Source organism: Chanodichthys erythropterus, chromosome 5, assembly GCF_024489055.1.
Source record: "Chanodichthys erythropterus isolate Z2021 chromosome 5, ASM2448905v1, whole genome shotgun sequence".
Taxonomy (NCBI): domain Eukaryota; kingdom Metazoa; phylum Chordata; class Actinopteri; order Cypriniformes; family Xenocyprididae; genus Chanodichthys; species Chanodichthys erythropterus.
This window is the reverse complement of record NC_090225.1, coordinates 29,392,751-29,400,801: the sequence shown is the minus strand read 5'-3', so window position 1 is coordinate 29,400,801 and position 8,051 is coordinate 29,392,751.

Below are 8,051 nucleotides of genomic sequence, written 5' to 3'. Positions count from 1 at the left end.
TTATAAGGGAGACAAACACTCCTTAATATCTGAGGAGTAGTTAACAGTCCATTTCACAGATAAGGCTCGACTTGTCAACAAGCCTTTCCAAGGTCTTAGTTTTAATAAACACAGGTCTTACCAGTACTTTTTTTATCTGGAAACACTTTCATGACTCTTCCAAAGTCCCATGACGAGTCAGCTATTATCAGGACAACATCTCCAACTGAAAGGTTTTTCTTGGAGCAAAGGTAAATATTTACGCACTCATCGCTTCCAGAATAGGTCAGCAAATACTGAATTTGTTTTCATATATGTCTTTTTTTAAAAGTCCAGGAGGTAAGGCTGTTTGCCTTTTCATTAATAATGATTAGGTGTCAAAGGTTCCAGATCAGTGAGATCATCTGTTGTAAAGGTAAGCGGTCTGTCGTTTATCATTGCTACAGGAATGTATGCAAACTCTCATCAATAAGTGTTTGTTCATTCAGCACAGATCTCAGGATTTTTCTAAAAGACCTCACCTGTCTTTCCCACACTCCACCGAAATGAGATCCAGAGGGTGGGTTGAACATCCACTGTATTCCTTTTTGCATGAGAGTGCCTTCAGTTTTTGATTGGTTCCACTGTTTAATGGCTTTGCGCAGTTCAGCCTCAGCACCTATGAAATTAGTACTGTTGTCACTTCTCATGATTGACACCCACCCCTCTTGCACACAAAGCGTCGGATGGCATTTAAACACGAGTCTGTGTCTAGTGTATGTGCAATTTCAATATGCACAGCTCTTGTTGTCAGGCAGGTAAACACTACCCCATATCTTTTAACATTACTTCTACCTTGTCTGACCTCAAACGGTCCAAAGTAGTCTGACATTAGTGAAGGGTGTCTGATTTAGTATTATTCATTAGTCATGGGGCAGCTCTGGCATTTTCTGCTCTGCAGCCTTTGCTCTGAGGCAGGTCACACATCTGGAGTGGATCTTCCTAACAGTGGAGATTGCAGAAGAAAGCCAGAATTTTGAAGTCTTTGGGTATAAGGATGGGATGCTTTACATGCTCAGGCATTGCAAATCTACCAAGACGACTTCCAACTCTCAGCAATCCATCCTGAATTATTGGATCCATTTTAGAAAGGCATCTGTTCTTTTTAACAGATGGATTACCTTATTTCAGCATGGACATTCCTTCTTTGAATCTTTGACTTTGAGTGAACCTGATGATCTCATTTCCAGCCCTTGTTAAGTCCTGCATTGTTAGAGCTTTGCAGTTTTCTGCTGTGGAATTTGTTTCACAACTCCAAATTTTTCTGTTTTTGGCTGTTATTTGATTGCTGCACTATAATCATGTCTTTGAAAGGAAGGATCCATGCCACGGCTCTCTTTAATTTGTACCAATCGGAGTAATAATCTGTCTAATTGATCACAGCATCTGAACCATCCACTGCACACACAAGATTTACTGAGGCTGAGTGTTTAACCTCACTGTCATCCACTTTCGTTCAAAGACAAAATCCTAAAGATGTCTGCGCGCATGTTTCTCTGGAGCACAAGAACAGTTCACTTGTTCAAAGCACATTAGATGATATTCGGTGATATTTAATAAATTCACAGAGTGGTCCTTGTGTTGTTGTCCTGAAAACACTTCAGCATGATGAAATCATGTTTTCTTATTTTCTTCCTTATATCTGAGTGAAACGACTTCTTGAACAAGTACAAATGAAGGGCGGGATTTGATTTTGTTCATGGAGAATTGATTGGATGGTTGTGGTTTGCTATTGGTGGATCTCATGTGAGTGACAGGTTGCCCCGCCCTCATGCCAGTAAACACGTAATCAAGAGATGTTGCTGCAAGATCTGTAACATCATTCAAGATTATGAGGCACATGAATTTAAACAAATTTAAACAGTCAGGGCACTGTATCAAACTTCCGCCCAGACAACTGCGTCATCATTCATGTATATTTTAAATAAACTATAAAAATTATACACAATTTAAAATTCTACCTATAAAAATAGTCTATTCTGTTTCTAGAGCAATAATATTTTTGAGACAGCAAATTCAGTAGATAAACTCAATATAATATGCCACTAGAAACAACTCTAAATCGTCAGAAACGGTCTTGCCATTTTAAATCAAGTTCAACTAACGTTACAGGAGATCGACTGCTGTAATTAGAGTAGGCCATCGTTAGTTTTGTCCTGCTAATTATTATTTTATACCCATAAAAATAATAAGTAACTGCCAGATAACGATCACCTGCTTTTTCCCGACATGGTTAACATTAGGTGTGTTATCTTAACTAATAACATTTATTAATTAGCTTATAACGCCCACATTTAATGTTACAGAAAAAAAGTTCAGTGATCCGTCAGATCCTGTAGGTCAGTTAGTACAGTTTACTGCTAAACAGCTCATTTTGTTGGTGTTAAATAACAAAGAAATCGAAAATTAACAGTTAATACATCTTCAGTCTCCCCTCGAAGCTCCGACAGTCCTCAGACACGCTGTCAATCAACTTCGAATCATGACGACACGCCCCGTTTTTATAGCATCAAATTGCTAGCTAAAATCTAAATCATCACAAAAACGAACAATTGAATATATATCAGCGTGATAACAACTACCTTAAATGACCAAAACCATCTTTCAGAAAGTTTTATTTGAAGCAGAATTTATTTTTAAGTTTTCACTGAAGTCTCATTCGTCTGCATTGAGAGGGCGGGGTTTATGACCTGTACTGCATCCAGCCTCCAGGGGGCGATCAAAGAGCCCACAGCTTCACTTTTCAGGATGTAGGAGACACACCCGCTCCATACACAACAAACTGACGCACTGTGTATTCTGACACCTTTCTATCAGAACCAGCATTACCTTCTTGAGCAGTTTGAGCTACAGTAGCTGGTCTGTTGGATCGGACCACACGGGCCCGTAGACATCATATAGCTAGACGCCCAATAGAGTGCCCCAGGGATGATGCGTTTTTGTAGGCCAACCTGGAAGTTAGCGGCGTACGGGTTCCCTCGGTTGAAAGACTTTTGGAAAAAATGCAGAAAATAAGCTCTGTGTTTAACAAAGGGTTATGCCACTTAAACGTTTTGTCTATTAAGATAATCTTTACAAGTGAACACAACATTTATAGATTTTGAAGCCTAAATAAAGTGGTCAGATACAAAAGGCTAACAGTAGGCTATAAATGGACTACAGCACACCATGGTCGCGGATCAACGTCGTCACCACCAAACTTCCTCAAACTGTATTTAAAAAACAACTTTAAAAACATGCTCGCTGATTATGATCTGCGCTGTTATGAATACTTATCCACTTTTTTATCAGAAATGCTGTCCAAATGTCCCGTTTTTAATGATGACGTCTAAAGTCCCCGCCAAAGGAAGTAGTCCCTTTTAGCAATTTGTTAGCAACGGCCGATTTTAAGACACAGTAAAAGTTTAAAAAAAAAACATAAGTGGGTCAGGTTTGGAGGTGGTGAAAGGAGCGAGGACTCAATTTGCAGGGAAGAGGGCTTTTTATTAATAATAAAAAATAAAACAAAAACACAACAAAAACTACCCCGAGGGGGAAAACAGACTAGACAAAAAAATTTGACTTGGACTTGACTTGACGGAAAAACATGAGGGAATAAACGACGACGAACCAGCACAGGACTGCAAACACAAGGAGAATAAATAGGAGAGCAAACAAGGCAGGTAATGAGGGAGGACAGGTGGGGCAAATCAACCAATAATGAGGTAACAAGGTGGGCGGGGTCAAGACAATAGACATGAGAGCACATGGCCAATGAAGACAAAATCACAAGCCATGTGCTTACACAAGACGAGACATGAACACGTGACTATGAAAACTCATAAGCCACGTGTTCACACAAAACAAGACAACATGAGAGCACGCAGCCCGTGAAACACAGACTGCGTGCTACACAACACAAGACAAAAACAACATGAAAGCACGCGGCAGGTGGAAATAACCGCGTGCTACACAACATGACAATACAAGAGAAAACAGGAGACAAGAACGCACGGCAAGTGAAAGAACACTCGACCGTGCGCTCACAACAAAGACAGGACTGGGAGCGCGAGTGTCCGAATCCCGACACGAAACCGAAACCAAACTAGACACGAGTGCCGGGATCCGAACGCCACGCTCCCAACATGAAACAAGGCACGCAGACAAGAGAGCGCACAGCCCCGAGAACACTCGAGACCGTACGCTCACACAAAAACACGACAAGAACGGGAGTGTCAGAGCTCTGTCACAAAACCAAGAAATAAACAAGACTGAAGTGACAGAACCCTGACAGGTTATAACTGGTGTGTTTTATGTCATAGATCAAAACGTGAAAGTATTTAGAGGCTTTTTTAACCACAGACCTTATTTCAGGCGATTTAGCAAAAACCCATTCAAAAAACCCATAGACTTTACGGCGTTGGAACCGGAAGTCCTAAAATGCTAACTCGCTTCCGGGTTTTGCCTACAAAAATGTGTCATCCCTGAGGCACTTTATAGAGTGCCCCAGGGATGACGCTTTTTTTGTAGGCCAACCCGGAAGTTAGCAGCGGATGGGTTCCCTCGACTGAAAGCCTATTCATTTTTACCATAGACTTTTGGAAAATCGCAGAAAATAAGCTCTGTGTTTAACAAGGGGTTCTGACACTTACACGTTTTGTCTATCAAGATAATCTTTACAAGTTAACACAACATTTATAGATTTTGAAGCCTAAATAAAGTGGTCAGATATAAAAGGCTAACAGTAGGCTATAAACGGACTACAGCACACCATGGTCGCGGATCAACTTCGTCACCACCAAGCGTCCTCAAACTTTATTTAGAAAACAACTCTATTTAAAAACATGCTCACTGATTATATATGCGCTGTGTATGAATACTTATCCACTTTTTCATCAGAAATGCTGTCCAAATGTCCTGTTTATCATGATGACGTCTAAAGTCCCCGCCAAAGGAAGTAGTCCCTTTTAGCAATTTTTTAGCAACCGCCGACTTTAAGACACAGTAAAAGTTAAAAAAAAAAAAAAAATCACAAGTGGGTTATAACTGGTGTGTTTTATGTCATAGATCAAAACGTGAAAGTATTTAGAGGCTTTGTTTACCACAGACCTTATTTCAGGCGATTTAGCAAAAACCCATTCAAAAAACCCATAGACTTTACGGCGTTGGAACCGGAAGTCCTAAAATGCTAACTCGCTTTCGGGTTTTGCCTACAAAAACGCGTCATCCCTGAGGCACTCTATTGGGCGCTGGGCGCTGAGATTTGCGGCTGCCATCTTAGACCGGTCGTACTCCTAAGCTGCGTCCCAATTCTCCTACTTATACTACGTCCTAAAAGCATTTACTGTTTTTGTAAAGAAAAAGTACATACTTTTGAGTGTGTAGCAGAAGAGTAGACAAGCTTTGGGACATACTACCACGTCATAACTGCGTCTTTAACGGACATTGTGTCGCTTATTTACGCAAACTGTAACTGTTTAAACTGTCAATCATCTTGTCACAGTTAAAATCCTCCACAATGAATTAAATTTATTTTCCTACCGTTTCGGAGAGAAATGTAGTCGCACGTTGATCTGCCAGTCTTTCATGCAGAACTCTCCTCATCTTTGCATAGGCTAATGATGCATTTAAAAGCGAATGACCAAACGCACCGTTATAAAAGTTCACAATGCTGTTGCATAACATTTAATAAATATCTTTTTGTCCGGTTATATTGATTATTAATTATCAAGCCCCTTAACCACTCTGCTTAACCGACGGACCTCGCAAGTGTTTTCCACATAACTTACTATTCAGATCAGAAAGAAGTTCGAAAAACACTTGTTAGAATGCGCTCAGTACAAAACTTACTTTTAGCGTTAGCGTTAAGTGCCTATTACCAACACAATCCAATCTGAAGTTAATACATACATTGTTCGACCGGACATAACTGTTATTTGTGTTTGTGCACGTGATATCAGGAAGCAATGTAGTATACACACATGACGGCAAAGCGCAAATCGAGTTACCCCTCCCACTTCTGCTACCTATTACTGATATATCTTATTTTGCTTCTTTATCATATTTATAGTGTGTGATTTATAAATGACCTTATATCCTACATCACATATTTTGATTTTGGACGTCTGGTCACTTTATATCTTATATCAGAATATTATTTAACTGTTAAGCCTACTATGAATATTAAAATACACTGAACATTGTGTCCTGTATCATAGCTACATGAATGACAGCAAAAAAAACCTGCGTCAAAATCAGTTAGGTATTCAGTGAGATATGATTAATTAAATGCGCTGACAGCTCATTGCACCTGTCAAACGAGTTACACTGAGTGGAGCTGGCAACCGGTCCAAGATGGCGCTCTACGGCTTGTCCGTGCCAATAGGCAGTAGCGTTCGATAGGGCGTCTACCTATATGATGTCTATACACGGGCCAGCCTTCTCTCCCCACGTGTACCAGTGAGTCTTGACCGCTCATGACCTTGTCGCCGGTTCACCACTGTTCCTTCCTTAGACACTTTTGATACTGACCACTGCAGACCAGGAACATCCCACAAGAGCTGCAGGTTTGGAGATGCTCTGACCGTTTAGCCATCACAATTTGGTCCTTTTCAAACTCACTCAAATCTTTACGCTTGCCCATTTTTCCTACTTCTAACACATCAAGTTTGAGGACAAATGTTCACTTGCTGCCTTATATATACACCCACTAACAGGTGCCATGATGAAGAGATAATCAGTGTTCCTCACTTCAGCTGTCAGTGCTCATAATGTTATGCCTGGTCGGTGTATATATATCCAAATGAATAGACATTGAAACTGAATTGCAAGCTCATGAATCTAATCATGAAATTTGTGTTAACAAGCCCCCCACTCCCCCCAAGGTGAACTCAAAAGTTGGCAGACTTGTGTTAGAGTATTTTAAATCCTGTGAGGCATGTGAACTAGAGACATGCATGATATCAGTTTGTTTCCTTCCTTGTGTTGTCCTGTCCTCAGTTCACCTGTACTCAGTTTACGTCAGTACTCAATGTACCAGATGTTGTGACAGTTTAGACAGAGGTGACAGAGTACATGTGCAACTCACAGAGCAGGTGTGTCTCTAGGTGTGTCTCGCTCATCACCGATGACTCATCTTCAGCAGAAAAACACTCCTTCATTGTGTGCCTGTGTCACTCTTCACTTGTATAAATTACACTGGTTTCAATATACAGTTTGCCTGGAAACTATACTTTGTACATATTTGTTTAAAGCAATTATTATTTGTTATTATGAACATGAGGATAAAAGTATTGAGAAGATTTTCTGTAAGGAATTCTCTTAAAGTTGTGAAAGATGTAAAAGGTACTTCTATTCTCACATACTATGAGTGTTTTTGGTGTCTTGTGAATGTTTTTTTTTTTCTCTTCCTCCCCTTATCTTTGTAGCTTCTGTCTTTGTGTGTCTGTTTTTGTTTAAGAAAAAAATAAAAAAAATAAATGAATATAGCATGGATTCAATTACACCAAAGGTGTAACCATGATTGTCTGCTCCCAAATGACCCTATCCTAAATAACAAAACTCAAAGTATGCCACTCCCACACCTAAAATACATATTTTACACTGTTACCGTTATGCGTTATACACAATTTCAACTTTAAAATCACATATTTTGTCATGTCAGTGCTGTTCAAAGCTAAGAATAGTTGCTAGTACAAGAGCTTGGAACTGAACAGTATCATCAGCCAATCAATCATGTTATGTATCATTTAGTTTCAGATTATTGTCTCAAAACTATTTGGCAGCAGATCTGATTCATGGCAAGATAAACGTGGTGATTTCAATCGAGGAGGTGTAGACAGAGCTATCTGTTAGCAATCGTCTCAATAGCAGTCACTTGGCTGGTGAATTCGATGACTCACACAGATCTGTCAAGACCTCCTTGAGTTTATTCGGCCAATTAGCTCAAACCGATGATGAATAATTTAGAAAACTAACAAATGGGTGCCTAAACCCTTTCTATGCTTGCAGTCTGACTGCAAGCATACACTCGACACGGAAGTATAAATCAGCCT